The sequence below is a fragment of the Numenius arquata genome, chromosome 8 (assembly GCF_964106895.1).
Source record: "Numenius arquata chromosome 8, bNumArq3.hap1.1, whole genome shotgun sequence".
In the NCBI taxonomy this organism is placed as follows: domain Eukaryota; kingdom Metazoa; phylum Chordata; class Aves; order Charadriiformes; family Scolopacidae; genus Numenius; species Numenius arquata.
This window is the reverse complement of record NC_133583.1, coordinates 14,267,548-14,286,996: the sequence shown is the minus strand read 5'-3', so window position 1 is coordinate 14,286,996 and position 19,449 is coordinate 14,267,548. Positions and strand designations below refer to the sequence as shown.

Below are 19,449 nucleotides of genomic sequence, written 5' to 3'. Positions count from 1 at the left end.
AATACAAGTATTTAGTTGCTTTCCTTCTACAATCTCTGCCTGAAGTATACTGTCAGAGCAGCAATTGCAATAATTGTTATTTTGCTTGCCTCATAGCATGCATTCACACTATCCGTTTCAAATGTATCGGTGTATGTTGTCATAGGCAGAAGACAGAGTCAAACCAAAATTTCAGGCCTATGACTCCAGGTTACCTGTTTTAAGATACTTCCCAAAATAAATGCAACAAAAGTGCTTAAATGTCAAAACCTAGCCATGTATGAAAGCTGTAAGCAGAAATATCTTGTAAGAAACATTGCTTGTACACGCCATCACAGAAAAATTACTGCTAATAAGTATCAAATGCTCCTTTACATTATTTTTAAGAGTAGTTTTGCTGTAGGAAAAAAATTAAGTGCCCAAATAATTATTTATTATCAATATTGCTAAGATCACACTGCTGGTCCTCACTCTTCCAAAAAATATGAACAAGAATCCATTTACTTCTGCTATCTGTGTGCCATACATACCAAAACTTTCCTATCCAAGTAAAAAAAAAAGCTAATACAGAACTGACATTACCTACTGAAAAGATTGACAGAAGGCCCTATGAAATAAACACAGCTGTATACAAAACTTTTTCCATATTTATTTATGAAACTATAAGGAATAATACAGTTTGCTCCAATAACACATCAGAAAAATCTCCAACATAAATTTGCCAGAGGTGACTTGCTTTCAACGAAATAAACATTTATAGGCTATTTGCCCTTGCAGACACAACATATTCTCATCACATAAGCTAGTACCATATCTTTTTTTTTTTCTCCTCCAAGAAAGCATTCCATGATTTGTAACAACTTTATAGTATATGGTAGAATATTTGCTCTGACATGCAGAAACTACTAGTTTTAGGCTCACTAGTTACTGGGTTTTGTTACGCAGTGGAATGTTAGCAGTTGCACAACTGCACACCATTTCATTCTGTGTTTTCACCAGGTTTTTTTCCAAGACATTCACCACTATTATGGTCCCTCTGAAACTTTTTTTAATGCCATGCCTTTAAATTAGGGCACGTTTATCTTTGCTCTTACTCTTGCTGGTAGCTAATGTATTTGGGTTTCAAAGAGGTATATTAATTAGGTTTAGGAAGCAGACATACACTGCACTATTTCATTATAAAAAACAAAAAGCTCACTAATTACAAAAACAAGAGAACAGGTTTTTCAGGTTGAACACAGAAAGCACCAGAACACAGGTATAATATTTCCGCTTAATACAGCAGCTGAAGTAAGAGAGTCATAAACCACAAGGGAAGAAATCAAACAGATGTTGATTTGATCAATAATGATGCAAAATTATATGCCGTTTCCTTTACTGATACTAGAACTACTGTTGGTAGCCACCAGCGTGACAGGAACACAAGGTAAATGGTCCTACTTCTTTTGCTTATGTGAAACATGTTTCTGAAGCCAAGTTGTTGGATTTTTTCCAATCACTTATACTGTACCTTTTCATTAATAAAATAGCATCTTGCTTTCGGTACAACATTTTTCATTTCCAAACACATCAAAAATGCTGTTCCAGGATTCTATGAAAAATTGATATGAAGAGTTCGCTTCTTCCAATACTCTCCCCACCTCCAACTAAAATGGGGTCTTTCGCATTAAACACATTAGTGATTTAATGATGCTGCAAGATACACTGACAGTATTATTTGTCCATTAGCCCCACAGGCAGATCTCCCAACCTTGACAACTTCAAGCTGAGGAAGAATAGGTATGCAGCCATGTGATGAGTCAATTGCTTGGGAGAAGTGGCATAACAATGAAGAGCGTATAGAGCAGCCCTGCAAGTCTGATGCTCCAGTTCGGGCTCTTTGTTAAGGGTAAAGATTAATGATAAGATGCTGCTTTCTCATTCCTAAGAGAGTAAGGCATCACCAGAATTAAGCAAAGCAGCAGCCACATCCTATGCATGGCATGTGACCTCATGATCTGAATCAGAATGTAAAGAAATGAGAGATAGCACTGAGTACACATGATAACAGCAGAGGCATCATCCTGCTGCAGGCATGCACCACCTCTTAGCCCCCTACACGCACTCAAACACTCTGCAAGGGGCAGAGCTGATGAAGATTGGTTTCCTGTGGAAGCAGGCCCTGTGTTTGTCACACACCTCAGCAGAATTTCTGTCCCTCATTACCTCTGTGACACTCTTGCCATAAGAAGGCTGTGGTTAGTTCAGAGCAACACATCTGTGGCAGCATCCTGCCAAAAGAACGTAAAATGGCTACGCTCTGGCAGCCTTCCTCACAACAGTGGTACTAACTGGGGTCACTCACCTCCACCCACACACAATGATGTTAAAATTTGAGTTTATCTTTATTGGCTCTGTTATTTTTTATATCTTTTTAAAAATGAAACTGGACAATGGGCTGAAAAGTTACTGACAAGAGACAGCACAGTCATATGCCATTTCCTGAGGAAACTAGGCTTTCTTTAAACCACACACATACATCTTTCTGCACATCTGACTTTTCTAGGTACCTTAAAAAGCAAAGTAAATGGTTTCATAATTTCCAGCTCCCACTCCCCCATACGTCCTACTGAGAGAGATAAAAGTTGAGGAGGTTGGTTTGGTTGGTTTTTTAAACAGAAAATGTGTCAAGTAAATCTATGGAAAGGGGAAAAAAAGTCTGTTCTTTAAATTATCATAATGAATCAACCATCCTACTCAGGGGGAAAATGTGCAATGATTTTTCCTAAAGTTCAAAAAATCAGGTGGCTGGTCACAAGAGAGAAAAATTTTAAATTACTAGCAAGTGAAAAATATTTAATGTTAAACCTAAACCACAGCAAAATATATATTAACACTGTGTCTGATATGTAAATAAAGAGCTTTAAAATGATAATTCTAAACTGGACTGCACTGTGAAAAGAAAATGCAGAAAAGAAACATTACAGTATGTTTAAGTCATCTTTAAATGGAAACCTGATAAAAAGTTACATCTTTGCTCTAGTAGAATGCAAACAGAGTTGCAGTACACTTGTAATGAGTAAGTCCTACCATAAGCAAAAGCTTCAGCAAATAAAAATTTGCCCTATAGTGTATTCAAGATTTAACTGATTTCTAAAATGATATTAAGGCATTAAATTACTGTAGAAGACATTTATTGTACGTATGCTCTGATATCATGAGTGTAAATCTTTGCATACCAGATTACAATGTCTATTAGACAATAACACATAATAAAAAAGTGGGTGTTATGTCACTTTTACAACAGCTTCACACAAAAACCTTTCCATTCTTACAGAAGTCTCAAAGTGTACGAGTCACTGCATAAAAGAACCCAAAATTCTAGATATTTGACTTTCAAATAAATACAGGTATATTCAATAATTGAGTTTGTTTTCCTACACAAGTTATTATATTAATTATTATATATAATAATATAATATATATTATTATATTAATATTATATTACTGTATTAGTAACCAAGGAAATTTATGTGCTTTGTTAAAATTTCCACTTTGTGAAGTTTTTGACAAAGCAAGACAACAGGCGTCCATACTGATCCCAAAATTTGCTCTGTAGCACCAAAGTTTGTTTTTTTTTTTCTGAGCAATTTCTAAACTGCTAAATTGGCCTGAGAAAAAGGTTTAGCAGTTTCCTCAGGGGAAACACAACTGCTCATTTCAGCAGACTACTAACTGTCCTCATCCATTCACCTCGCAGATGCAAAATTCTAAATCAATTGTGATCTGATGATGGATGAGACAGTTCTGGGACTACTAATACCTTGGCAAAAGAGACAGTCACAGATTTCTTGCCGGACAAAAAATTATTTGGATCGTTGATTAAAACAGTTTGAGTTGAAATGGGCAAGGCAATAATACTCAAGATCTTCAATGGAACTTGACAACACAAAATATTTTCCTTTAAATAATAGATTCAGAATCAAAAACAAGTTTTTACCAATTCTAGAGTCCTTTGCCAATCTTCCTACCTACCCTTTGTGGCAATTACATGTTTCTGTGGGAAGAACTCAGTTGCTGAAAGGCTTGAGGCAGGAGCACCATAGCAGAAGAACTTGATCATGTCCTATCTGTACTGTTTATTAGAAAAACAAAGAGAACGAACATTCATGGACAGTGCTCCTCAAAGAAGCACAGAGAGCTGCTTCAGTTGCATGAAGTTGCCACAGTAACAGAGGAATATAAGAAACCACTATTTTGTTTATGATCACAAAATTACAGTATACAGTTTTTGTAAACCACAGTGTACATTAAGGGGACATTTCAGAGTTGTCTTCTTGTAAACAGGCTAGTTAGGACCTGTAAAAGAGATCTCCACAGGTTGATAGGAGAAAACTACGCAAAGTACACATACAGACCTGATGGACATCGCTGGTCAAAAAAGTCCAGTCCTACACACACAGCATACATACACACTATGAACAAAACCATACAGAAATAACCTTCAAAGAGGGAAAGAAGAAATGGTTCAGGTGCTAGAAGAATATACTTTTTCAATACCTTGATATACATAGTAAAAAGCTACCATGAAACCAAGTATTGTAATATTAAGTCCTCCAAAACAAAGAACAAACACCAGCAAGTGAGAAAGTTTGGCTAAGCCTTAAATGGAATTAAAACACTATACATTTTTAAATTAAATACCCTATGTAGTCACTCATAGTCCCTGCAGAAAAACAAAACAATAAACACCTATTCACATACTGCTGGCAAATACAGCCCCCTGCTGCGCAAAATATAAAACCTGTAATGCAGTTACCTTTCTGTCACCGTGCTCTATGATCTTTCTGTAAATTACTGTGCACTCTCATTTACAAACAAAACCCTGATGGCAAGCAATAACAAATTCGGTTTCCTCACAACTCTCCTACTCCAATAAACAGAAAACTAAAAGGTTCTGAATGGACAGGCATTAGGCAGCCTATAATACATGCAAGGCAGCCTTGTAATACATACAAGAACCTTCCCTTTAAATTCTCCTCTCCCTGTGTTTAATCATTTTTAAGTTTAAAGTTTAAAACGTCCTCCAAATATAATGACACACAAATCAGAACAAGGAAAACTTCATGATTAATTTCAAACACTTCCCACTATTTTCTGTTTCATTATGGAGTTGCCCCATGTCAACACAGCACAGGGGAGAAAGATGAAAGAGCTCCTTATAAGGGTCAGCTGTTAGTTCAGAAAAAGGAAGATATCTGGGGGAAGAAAAACAAACCTTACAAAATTTGACAGATGGAACAGAAAAGGTGCTATATACAAAGGTACAATAAAAGCGTATCATCACTTTCCCTGTCTGATACAAATCACTTACTGATTTGTAGTTGACTTACTATGACTTCACTTACTGCTTTAAGTTAGACAAATAACTGATATGAGAGTGAGGGAAACATGCCTAAGCAGGCCCAGTTACAACTTGCCTGGTCTTCTGCTGTAGTAACAAATAATACAATATGAAGTTTTGGCTGTCAACGTATCTAAAGAAATTGCAGCAATAAAATTGTTGTAAAAGTATATTAAAGAGTCCTCAGTTTTTCAAAATTTGCATGCAATATGTTCTTTTTTTAATCTAGCTAGTCACATACAACTTGCCTTTTTATCTGTGGAATAGAACACATTATATAGCTTTCAAAATAGAGCCATCTTTGTGTTACTGTTCTGTACAGAGTGGGGTAGAGAAGACACCAAGAAAGAACAACTGAGAGCTCCTCCTTTTTGGTGTAATTTGCTACAAGAAATGAGAGTCTTTGAAACAAAATCTTCTCCACACTCAATTACTCAAGTAATTGAATTAACTTTTTAAAATACAGCTTTAGAATCCATTTTTTAAATAAAAACATAACTAACTGGACAGCTAGTAAAATAAATAGCTTCTAGCCTTCACCACTGAGTGCAAAGCACAATGAAGATGACGATACAGTAGGAAACAGAGTACCTATATTCCTGCCAACAGATTGGGTTAATTTTTCTGAATTTTAATTTATGCTTCTTACAATGATATTGAAGTCAAAGTTAGGGGAAAAAACCCACAGCATTCTTAATACTAACAAATATAAGTGGATATTCTGAAACATTTGCAGGTATTTGTCAATACTTTACAGTGCTCTTATCTTAGTCATGTATTCGTACTGCGTTTCTGTTCATAATGACCTTCATACGAGCTACTATTATTAGCTCAGGTTTTCTTTTCCACATCAGAAGAAATAAATCTACAGATTTACCTGCGGAATTTCCTTGTGTAGTTTTAAGGCAGTGTAATGACACCTTACTACAGAAAAGCTATCTTTCACATCTGAGAGATTTGTAGGTGACCAAATGTATTCATCTTGAAAGATACATATTCAAATCATCCTCTCTTACAACACTTATCTATAGAAATTTTCAGGGCCCACAGGAAAACGCAGTTAATTTAACCAATTCACATATTCTCCAGCCTACTCTCCCCTGCAAGTCCCCCGAAGGAAAAACCAAGTTAAAAATCAGCGTTTTATTTCTGATCTTTTCTTTCCAAATACTACAATGTTTAAATGCTCCCACAGAAACATCACGTTTGTTTACCTTGAAAACTTTATCGCCAGCTCCCTCTACAGTAAAACAATTAACTCAAAATATATAAACACCTATTATTTGGAAAAACATGAAAAGAAGTTTAAGTGTCTTATTATTAGTATTAGGGTATTAACCAGAAGCTCAAGTGTACTACATGTTGAACAAGTATATAAAATAATAACAGACTGCTTCTAAGAACATATACTGGAGTCTTAGTGAAAAGGAATCATGAACAAGGACAAGAATCTCTAAAAGAGAAGCAGGGTAAACATACAGGAAACAGATGGCTGGCAATGGTGGATCTCTGGGATTATTTTTTTTTTAAATGTAAAAAGAAGTCACAGACACACTTCACATAGGCACATGCACATACACCCAACTCAGAGAATCACGATGTTTTTAACAGAAATTCACACTATTCTATGTTTTATGTGTATTTACTTATGTATTTTATTGCAATTTACTTTGAGGGCCTTTTTTGTTTAACTTTTAAAGTGTTTAGTGGGTTTAAGTTAAGACTTCTTGCTTTTTCTAAATCAGCCTAAAAGTAAAACATACTCCACCTACAATGGAATGCAACAAAACCTGGTAGGCTCCACTGAACGTGGGTGCCTTTATTGAAAGGTACTGGCCGAGGGAGGAATGTAAACCCATGTTAACTGAGCAGAGAAGAGTTTGTTAGAGCTCATCAGCCAAATATTGTTTAAAAACAAACCCAGAAAGTATTAAACCGGTTCCTAGGTAGAGATAACAAAAAAGCAAAAACAAAACCACACGACTGCAGAGATTGTGACAACTAGATTTTAATCAAGTATCAACTTTTGCCTTTGTGGGCAACTTTTTCCACCCCAAAGAAAGAAGCATCAGAAAATTTCCATGGTGAAAAAGGTGATAGCACTAATATAGCTATATTGAAATCTGTAGGATGCATGATTGCTACAAAGGCCCGGAAAATTTTACTTACCACAGAAATGGTGTGTTTTGAAACACACTGGCAGACTTAACTGCAGTAAGTGGTAAGCAGCTGCCCACAACGAGCAAGGGTCCCTGGAGGGCTCATTGTTCCTGAAGTACTGATAGCAGTTAATGGGGGCGAGGCTGATTAGCAGTAGAGGCATAGTCTGGAAAGAACAGTCAACTTCACATGTATTTGATGAAATCTTCCAGAAGCACTACCAATATCATCTGTTTAATGTCATATCCTACACAGAAATAGGAAAACATTGCCTTGTTCTGTTTGCTTGCTCAAAAGAGTTACTTGCTCAAATGTTGTAGTACTATACACAGTGCTTAGAGATCAAACTCATCTCAGGGAGATCTTTAAATAATGTGTGTTTCCTAAAAAATACATAGTATGTGCATCAAATATGGCGATGTGCTAAAGCAGCTCTAACAGGGTTTGGGAGATGATTTTTGGGGATATTGACGATGATTAACCCACTGACTCAGACAGCTAAAAGCTCTTCTACTACAGCATGTAAGACACTGTATATATTAAATACTTATTGTTTATGATTCAAGTAGCACATTATTATATATTTAATTTAGCCAGAGTTAAACATCTTTAATAGAGAAGTGAAAATTAAGGGAAATAAGACAACCTAAAAACATTAGAACTCTCTTATAGCTGTAAATTTGCTATTGCTGCAAGCTATTTTTACCATTATTGGAACTGACTATGAAGGAGGGAAGGAAATACTTTCCTTTACTTTGCTTGTTAATATCCTTCATATTCTGCAGATAGAAATTTTTACTATTTCTACAATTTTTGTGTTTTTTTCATAAAGTAATAGAGAAGGAAAAGAAAATGCAGCAAGATGCAGTATATCTGAATGAAATTATGAGGCTCTACAGCATGAAAAAATCAGCTGAGACAGATTTCATCCGTGTTGTAAACTATGCAAATTCATTTATTTTATGTTTGCACGACTGCACTGAAGGAGAAGTTCTTATCCCCTATAATCAAAACTTCAACTTGCAAATGACCAAAACATGAGTTAGGGATACTGAGGCTTCTTTCCACAGTGTACTATTTACATTGGTGATCCAAGCCTAATCACCATGCCTGTGTTATTTATCACCCTGTCAGCATACACTTCTCTCATCCACAGAGGCAGAAAAAAAAATTGAAAAAAAAAATAATCTTAACATGCCAAAAAGAGAAAGCCTGGTTCTTTAGATAAAGTTATACAGATTCAGCTTCTCAGTTCCAATGATTCCTGTTCCAACCAAGACAGTGACTGCCACAGAAAGTCAAAAGTGACATCCATTTTTATTAAATATCTTTTCTAGATTTCACCAATATGCCCCAACAGGAAGAGGAGACTTTTAATGACAGGTGGACCGATAAATTTTTATACTCTCTTCCTACAACAAAGTAACTGAAAGTTATTGGTTTTAAACACTCTTCAGCTCTTTAGAAATTAAGCATATTTCACACACTCTACACACTCTTTGTGAACATTCCATTTACTTGTATGTCAGAGTATAAAAGCCATGTCAGTAGCCTGTTCACTAACACAAAATACCATTGTACACAGTCTAGACGGTGTTACCTTTTACTTGGATAAAACCTTCTTGACATTGAATTGGAACCAAGTAGGTATTTCAGAAATGTTTGTTCTAACTCCCTAGGCTAATAGACATAATAAAGAAGAGACACGTAACAGTCAAAAAGTAGAGTCATAACCAAGCACATAGCAAATGTATCAGGAGATGTAATACCAATAGAAATTACTTGAAATATGACATAGAGACAATATAATCACAGGTACAGAATGTAGGTGACAGCTTTATCCAGGAAGCAAGGGAGTGATCTTTATTTCTTCTTTTTTGGTGAAAAAAAGCCCCTGGAAAAAAAAAAATAGAAAAAAAACCCCACAAAACAACAAACCCAACACTAAATATTAGCTACAAGCAGCAGCCTTAGACCACTAACACAGCTTTTGAAAGAAGCAATCAATAACTTTCACTTCTGTTTATATCTCATTATGCAGTCCCAGAACAAAGCAAAGGATGGGTGGGAAGGGGGAAGGAGAACAACCAGAGACCAGAGGGACACCAGTGAGTGCACCACCGAGAGCAGCTTGTTCGTCTGCCGAGCTGCAAAAACAGCCTTTCTCAATTTCAGTTCAAGCCTGCCATCTTGTGGGATTCAGATTCAGGCCAGCAGGCAGGCCAAACGCCTTTCTTAAGGCAGCAATCAAGATTTATTTTTTTTTTATCCCATTCAGGAGGAGGAAATGCAATCCATACCAAGTTTTGTAAGACATGATGATCATACATATGTTTAAACTTGTATTTTCCTTTGGGGCATGTTTTCTTCAGTTACAAAGCCCACTTCATGTGTGCATGAGACTTAAGTCAGCAGTTGGCGATTGCTCTTACTTTAACCATTTCAGCACATTCTCATCTCTCCCTGGCTCCGGGTGTGCTACAGAAGCTGATATGAGTCATCCTCTCCACGTTCTACGTCGCTCTCCTGGATCTTCATCCACTTCCTTTAAGGGACTGGCTCCCAGGCCACAAGTCCAAATGCAAATGATTCCTTCATAACAATTTTCAATTCTACTACTCCTTTTATGGGCAGAGAAGTACATTAAATAAACTAGGAAAGTTAGGTAAGATAGAATGGGAGTTTTAAAATCTATTTTGTAAATATTTATCTGCTTTATTAAAATAGTCTGTCATAATTGTTAGGTTATACTAACTATCCTGAATATTCTTCAGCTTTCCAAGGAGACTATTTTCTGTCTTTGCAATAACACATTACTAGAAAACAACTAATTCAAGGCCTGTTGCAAAAAAGATTCGTTTTATCTATCCATCTAAAGTGTTAATCCACAATTTATGGGACTTCCTTTTTGCAAACACTGTAACCTTGTATTCTCCAAACATGTATGTGCCTTTTGTAATCACAAACATCTGCAGTTAAACTGCACTTTACTAGAGGCATTTTAATTCAGTTCTTCAGGATGACTCATTTCTGCTGATTGAACAAGGATATAGGAGAAACAGGGAAAGTTGTTAAACTTGTTTCTCTTCTCACTCTAATTCCAGACATATAATTCTTCCTTCATCAGTTAGCAGCTGGCAAGAGCTGCAACAGAATTATGATTTATGTCATGAAACCTTACTTCCCACACAAGTTAGGAGTCAGCCTGAGTACTTGTCTGTCTGTGAGTTACAGCATGCAGCAATTTAGCTACCCTACTCTGATCCTCATTAAGGAAGAAGGCTTGTGTGATTAAAACCACATGCATTAAGGTAAGTATCTACCACGTGGTATCTACATACTACCTCATCATGAAAATGCAGATTTTCAGCTGCACGCCACTGCTTTCCTGTCTTACTTTTACTCACATTGCAGTCATGGGCATGTCAGTTCAATCATCTTTTTAATCTCAGTTGACCCTTTTATTTCTATTTAGTTTTTAAATACCAGATGAATTTAAGAAAAAAAAAAAAAAAGCATCAAATACAATTTGCACAATACCCCAGAATAACTACTTTTGCTATACCAAAGAGTTTCCAAATTTTAAAGCTCAGATAAAACAATAATCAACAGACATTAACATAACCCACATGTTCAGGGAGTGATCTGATATCTAGCCACTGGACAGAACTTCACTGTAGGACCATTTTTCCCTATAAATAAAACCACATTGAAATCTAGCTGTGTAATTGTACGCATGGTGGATCCTAAATAAGTGAATGACTAAAAATAGGTTTAGGTTAGCAACAGCTGTTAAAAACCTAGAATTACAAAGTGAGAAAACGCTTCACAACTGAGATGAGAGCTCAGCCATAGTAAGCCCAACCCCTATGGATTGAACAGACTGTATTGCAATAGAAATGCTACATAAATATGTACAGGCACATAAGTTTCTGCAAAGTATGAGTGTGCAGCTAACAACCATTTAGGGGAGCCTGAGGCTTTCCCTCCTCCACCTGCCTTCCTTTCCCCACCTTCCACCCTGCACACTTGTTTTAAATGCTAACGTGCATTTCTTGACTTTTTGCCGCCGAGCGGTTTTCTTTCTTTTCTCCTTGCTTTCTTGTTTCTTTTTTTTTTTTTATCATCATCTGAGATATAAAACAAGGCCAGCCTCCTAAAGGAAATGCTCTGTTAGAAGCAGGAGAACAAAATAAGTCAGTGCCTTCAGCACTCTAGTCATTTTTTCAGTGGAAAAACTTTTAAGTTTCACTCTTTTCACAATAATTTACTCACAATTTTGCAATGAATTAGTCCCAGTAAAATCAACAGAACTGCACAGTGTTCATAATATTAAACAAACCAGGTAACATCACTATATCCATTTTAAATTTTTTTGGTGACGTATACAATACTTAAGAACTGACAACAGGGATTTGATTCTAACAAAAATGTCTTTAAAGTAGGCCTATATCTTTCTTGGGCTGGCTCTATAAATTCTTATAGCTTCATACTGCTCCACTGAAGTCAATACTCTCACTAGATGAGCCTACTTCCTTCCTTTGATCAAACACCTACATACTACATGTATCTTTTTGAAGCCAGAAATCTTTTTCCAATAATTTAAAATAGTAATGTTCAGCTATGAAGTTCTTACAAACCCTAGAAAACAAACATACCAGGTACTGCATCTGGTTATGACACAGATAAAATAAAGATCAAAAAGAAATTTTTATTCATAAAGCTAATGTTTTTAAATAATGATTAATTATCTATAGAAGTGAGGTATGAAATTGGGTCAATTTACTCGAGATTACTTTTCTTTATATATTTTATAACTCCACCATTTTAGGATAAAAAACACTAGTTTTGGCAAAGAAGTCCTAGTAAAGTAGTCAAATCTTGTGACTCCCCACTTCCTTGGTCACTGTGCCCACCCCATACTTACTGCATTTTTTCCCCCTCCGAGTTGTACCAAACAATTATTTGTAGGGCTGTGCTACATATAAAATTACTGAAATAAAAACTAATCTCCTTTTGGGAAAGCTATTTTTAACCAAAATTATTTTCATTTAACTCACAAAGTGGTTCAATACAGTATTGGCACAACAGAGGTGGCGGCAAGTAACGGTGAAAATAGGAAAAGGCAACTGAGGGGCAAAAGTGTTTTAAATTAGCTTCACTGCAAAAGCCAGATTATTGTGAAGTCTCACTCACAAATGTTTTCCTGATTTAAAAAAAAAAAAAAAAAGATAAAAAATATTCTGGTAGTTTCAATTAATTATTTTCTGTGTCTGTTTAGAACGTTCTAGTTCACATTTCTAAGGCCATGATTAAAAAAAAAAAGAAAAAAAAAAGACTACAACAGTAAAAGTAACAACTTTACTCCTAATTATACTCCACAGCATACCACATCCCTTGCCTAGGGAAAGGAACAGCCAAGCACCAAACAATGTGTGAGGCTTCAGTGAAGACTAAACCATGAACTTTATAGAAAGCCCAAACCCATGAATTCTACTGTCTTAATCACTTATGATATTAAGAAAAAATAATATTTTTTTCTGACAAAATGTTGCATTTATCTTAAGTTACACAAGCTTTTCTGGGTTACTATCAGGAAGTTAGCAAATCATTACTAATTACTCGGATCAAAAATTCAATAAAAAAGCATAAGGATCTAGGATCCATGAGTAATTTTAATAAAGTCTGGATTGTCAAGGTGAAGAATCAAAATTTTGGTTAAAATTAATAATTTGCTTCTTATTGATGAGTGTTTTTTTCACATCTTCTGACAGGCCTTAGTGACTGAAGAAAAGCTTCAAAATCTCATCCTAATGATCAAATACAGCAAGTGCCATGCTTTCGTGGATAACTGCACCACCTTAAAAATCTACTGGAAGAAAAATATAAAAATAAATCCTTGGTGTAATCTTGAGTGACCTTCTCAAACCAGAGACAGAAGACCATTGTTGGATTTTTTTTTTTTCCTTTTTAAATAGAAAACTCAAGAGAAGTTAATAATAACTTGGACCATTTGAAAAGGAAGTGGAAAACACCCAAAGTACATCTCTTTCTGGAACACAGAACAGTACACAACTTTTTACTCCTTAATATTTGTTTCTGGCAAATATTTATGGTTTTCTTATCGGGGTAACAGCACATATTTGACTAAAGGAATGAATATGATTATATAGATAGTATATGCTTCGGAACAAACCATAAACTCACGGCTGCATTTAACATTCTTCCATTTAGAGCCGGTCTAGTTTTAAGAACTGCAAAAGCCAGATGTGCAAGAGCAACTAGGTAGTGCGTGCATCCCCGAATCTCTAGGTTTCCATATTGTACTTCTTTCCTGCCTCAAAATCTCAACCACATTGAATTTATGGGATAAGCTTCTAGACTGACCTGAGGACAGTCCCATGAAAGATGGTAATTTTTACCTCTGTGTGTCCCTTTTCTAGGTTATCTCTTTAAATAGGAACAGTGCTACGTTTTGTAACGGTATCTGGCTCTCATATAGAAAATGCTGAGCTGGAAAGACTGTTATGTCGATAATGAGCAGGAAAAGTAGGCCCTTCAAACTTTGGGAGGAAACATTGAGACATCTTCTTGCAGAGACTGTGTTGTAGGCATACGGACACAGCCACATGTAGGGCAGGCAGCTGACCCACCCTTACCCCAAGGGCTGCCCAGCCACAGCTGAACAAGAAGCAGACTGTGCATCACACCAGCCAGCGGCAGGAGTAAGATCCTAACAATCTCTCTGCACCCTAGATATGCACACCATCTCTTTGCACACCAAGATATGACAGTAAGCTTTTCTCTTTCAATATATGCAATTATGGAGCCAGCTTTGCAATTAATACCCAAGCTCAGTATCTAAGTTAATCTTCCTTCTTACTCTACAGGCTGGAGTTTCGATAGCTGCCCGTCTTCAAAAAGTCACTAAAAATAATAGTTAAAAATTGTCAATTTCTCTACAGTAAATTTATCAAAAAGCAAGTTATTCTTCTATTAAAGTTTCTACTATTAAAGTAAATTTCCAAATTAAAAGTTTTCACACAAGATACTTAACATTGTTATTTGCACGCCACTGCTCTCTCAGCCAAGATTAGCACCAGTACCCACATGCCTTTATAGATTACAAAAATATTTTCATCTCAGATTGGAAAGGAAAGCTGAAACAAAAACAACCTAGTTGTTACAGCGGAAGACAAAGAACAAATAAAAATGATTTAAAGGCGTTTCTGTCCCCAAACTCAGTTTAAGTCAAGTAATAAGTACAAAGACAGTCAGAATGCACTGGAGTCCACATGTAACAACGCTTGTTTGGTTAGTTTTGAAATGTATAGATTTATTTCTTCAGAGCCTCATGACAGAGAATTTTCAGAGAGATTTGCTCTGAATGTGATGGTGACTGTCACAGAAAGAGGAGAGTGTTGTATACTCAGTAAGCAACATGACAGAGTATTTGGAGACACAAATGGAAAGCCAAAGCACCACAAACTCAGTCACAGAAGAGATGTAGAATGCTAAATTTCAATTATTAGTTTTAAAAAGCTGAAATACTTCCTGACTTAATCCTATGTAAAAAGATAAAGAAGGGACTAGCAAGATTTCATCCTGCCTAGAGGAAGCACATTATAAATCCACACACAATAATGAAAACTGGAAAAATTCCAATTCCCCTGCACATTTGTTTTGAAAAACAACATGCCAGCCAGCTACTTTCCTAGTAAGCATAGACGAATTGACACAGTTCCCACTTGCTCCCTTATCTTTAGTTCCTTTCTTGCCATTTTCAACATTAAGAAACTGAGAATCTGCCAAAAAGGTAGCTTCTACAATTTCAAGGCTCTCAAGCCTTTATTTGTTCAAGTGCTGTTCCATAATAGCTCAGATAGTGAATGGTCATAACGTCAATTAGTATCATCTACATTTCTCCATATTCCTGCTTATCAAGAACATCTTAATTTGGTTCACACATGAACTCTGCTGTGGTGCCCTCTAGTTATCAGACGCTTACAGAAGTCACACTAGTGCTACTACCAGCATTTTTTTGCTGCTGTAATCTTGATTATTTACATTGGGTGGAAAAAAGCAATAGAAGCAAGTGAAACATTGCAAGTTTACTCGTAGAAGTACCAAACTATGCAGATAAAAAGCACTGATGAAACAGAATGAAAGAATTTGTAAATCACTGTACCATGGAACTGGGAACAGAGCAGACAGCAACTACTGGAAGTTTGAATTTTAGAACTAAAATTCTTGTATTTTTGGTTGGGTTTTTTTTCAGAAGCTTTTCCGTATCTTACCAGAGTATTCCTTTCCGGTATTAGCTCTAGAGAAAGAAAGCAAATAAGGTTTCAGATGTCCCCTTGATAGTCAGTAAAGTAGTTAAACCGTGGAATTCCCAATACCCATTAGCATTTTTGGGAGACTGAAACTAAGAGTTCTTCCCGCTGCACTCCTTTCCATAAACTTCAAAATTCTAGCTAGTTAGTACTGTAAGTACACTTCGTCTTCTATAAAGTAACACTATCATCTTCTATAAAAGGGGAGAAAGTAATTTAGTGAACTATTATTTATTTCTATTTTATAATTTATTCTCTAATCTATCCCCAGTATAAAAATATATCATGCCAGAAGTACTTATGGCAGCTTTATTTAAAAAACAAGATACCATGCAGTAGGTAATTTATGAGAATAAAATACTCACTAGTAGTCATTCAAACATCCCTTATGCTTTATAAACAAAGTATAAATATATACAAGATCCCAACTTTAAGGAATGGGACAAAACAATTTACACTTATCACCTGAACAAACGCACCATGCTTTTACTGAGCAAAGTACACAACAACATTCACACAAAGCATGCAAGTTTAGCTACAGCACTTGAGAAAACGTCACAATATACTAAGATTATGTGGATAATTCCATCGCAACTTGTTGTATAATATTAATGCTCTTGATATTAAGTGTATCTACCCATTGTTCACATTTAAGTAATAATTTATTCAAGACAAAAAATTAAGAACTTTGTCTTCTGGCTGCGAGTAAAAATCACTACCAGTCAATTATTTACTCTTCCCTCTGTTTCTAGGAGGCCTGAACGTAAGGCCTTATGCAACATCAAAGCCTTTTACATGCATCGTGAGTGATGTTATAATGCCATCCAAGGTCTTGCTCAGGGCCTTTGCTCTTTGGAGACTTCTGACTTGATTGAATAATTTACAGTGTTACTGCATACTTTTAATAGCATACATTCCTAATCTTGCTATGACTAATACCAGTCCTTACTAGTAGTCACATTTTCATGAAAATAAAACAACTGAGAACCCATCAGAACATAAATATGTTTCAAGAATCAGACAATGAAAAAAACAATAATAAATGCATGATGCAGTAATGCAGTGCAACATTGGACTTTATTAGCCTGAGGAAAATAATGTTTCTTCAGCTCATTAATACTCCCCAAACCCCTCAATATCAACCAAAAAAAAAAAAAGTTAGAAAACTTCAAATATATTCCATATAGATCTAGATGAAATATTCACCATTGTATTTACTGCACCCACCAAGTAATAGCTGAGTCACAGATAGAACTTGTCGGCCACATCTTGCAATCATTATACCAAACACACATCAGACTGCTATTCAGTTTCTCAAATCAAAAACCAAACTAAAATTCCGCAGATTTCAAATGTGATGCCCTTTTAACAAACAAGGTTTTGGTTTACAAAATAAGAAGCTAGTAAAAGTGTTATTGTTGGTTGAGATGCTGGTTGAAACACATTTAAGAAGATACAAAGCACACCTAAAGCTGTGTTAAATATTTTTAGCTCCTTATAATTCGGCACAAACCCCACAATTTACCCTAAGAGATAACGTGGCTCTTTACAGCACTTCTATAACCTAATACATGGCACTCAAATATAAAAGGATATCACAAAACCTATAATTCTCTGCTGACAGAAGAGCTAAATCTCAATATATCCTTAACCACTGAAGCGTTGATCGATTTATCTTTCAGTAATAAACACTTCAGAGTCAAGACAAGTCAGTCCAAGTTTCTACTGCCCCTGATTAGCACTCTCATAAGCTGTCACATACTTACTCAGAGCCAACAAAGTCTACAAGGTTAGATTCTAATTTAAAGTTTTCATTTCACATTTACCTTACCAATCGAAAATATTTATCAAGCATACATCCACATATACGGCGGTAACTATACAACCAGCCAGTGAAAACATTTCTATAACCACTATTTATTTCCAAGCGCCATGTAAATTGCATCAAACTAATCCTACAATGTGAAACGATTCTCTACATCGCAGTGACACACTCAATAAGTTGGCCTAGCACCGACAGAGACAAAGGGAAGGACTTTCAGAGTATGTCTGCTCCTGCAGATGAGTATTTGGAATTGTGGGTATTTATTCAAGCTCAAATCCCAAGGTAATTTTACAATTACTGAAAAAATAAATCTGTTTTATCTCCTGATTAGAACTCCTAATAATCCTATGATATTAAATAAAAAAATGTATTTAATTCCTGAAGAAAACAACCTCTGCTCTAACCTCTGACTAATTTAATGAAGAATTCCAGGAAGGCAATGACTAAAAATATTAGCAAGTATGACTAAATGCTTATCAAAGAAATTGTATATTAGTGTACACAAACAATATACAGAACAATTTGCCTGGGGCGGGGGGGCAAGTAAGACAGACACAACCAAAGACAACTCAAAGACTAGTAGACAAGTAAATTCCACTATTTTCCACCATCTTCCCTAAGTGGTTACAAATTACACATTTGTAACAAATCATACCAGTTATTCATGATACTCTAATACCTGATAACATAAGTTGTACTCTCCCACTATTTTAGGCAACATTTCCAAGAAGTGCCATAAGCACTACAAAGAAATACCATGTCGAAAATGAAATTGTATTGCTCAATACCACAACCAGAATAAAAAATAATAAAAATATCAAACAAAGTAACAGTATGTGACAATTCCCCACCCCTCATTAGATTTGGGAGTCAGGAAGGAAGCTCACCAGTCTTCTTCATCCCACCCCTTTATCCAAAGATTTTGTTTCTAGCTTTGAGGATGTTCCAGGAATAGTAGTAGAATACTGGGAGAAATTTAAAAAGAAACTACTTTCCAAGTACTTTGAGGCTGTTATTTTAATTCTACCTAAAAACAAAACCAAAAAAAGATTCTACGTGATTCCCTGACAAGCATCCAGCACAAAATAGAACATTCATTTGCTAATATTTCTTGAATTGTTTAGCTTTTCAAGAGTATTTCTCAGACTACAAAAACAATGTAAGGTAGCTTTTTGTCTCTATGGGTGCCATGCTTCCTGTCATGAGTTTATTTGGTTGTTTTCTACATGGTAAATAAACAAGGTAACAAAACCCTAGCAAAACCCCAGTGAACAACAGCAAGTAAAAATCAGCAGGCTCTCAATAGGCTCTCGTTAACACTGCTGAAATAGTCTCAATGCCTTCTCAACACCCTGTCCTCTCCACAAAAACACCAAAGGTGCTAAATATTGCATGGTCAGCAGCAGTTTTCACAGAAAAATTTTCCTAAAGTGTAAGCATTTGTCCATATCTACCATTGAACAGTGTAATTTTTTTTTTCTCCAGTACAGAGTAAATTTTTTCTTTTAATAAAAAGCAGAAACTATTGACTTTGTAATGTCTCCCAAGGCACAAATCTCAGGACACCACAAGCCTGCAGAATACTGAAGGGTCCCAGTAATAGCATCACACAAGCACAGCAACAGCACTGGGAGATTAAGACATTTGCCACGTGAAAGATTCCATGAGTACAACTGGTGCACTGTTGAAGTGAACACAAGTTTTTCCATCACACATCCCCCATGACACCCTGTCCCACGGTCCTCTGCTAGAAACCAAAAACCAAA

The 19,449-nt window shown here is 35.8% G+C and overlaps 1 protein-coding gene across 1 annotated transcript in view; it reads right to left on the bottom strand.

Annotated features, from left to right (window-relative positions):
* The window catches only part of ARHGEF3 (Rho guanine nucleotide exchange factor 3), a 122,132-nt gene that overhangs the window by 102,044 nt on the left and 639 nt on the right, over nucleotides 1-19,449 (bottom strand). The gene's annotated exons all lie outside the window — the stretch shown is intronic.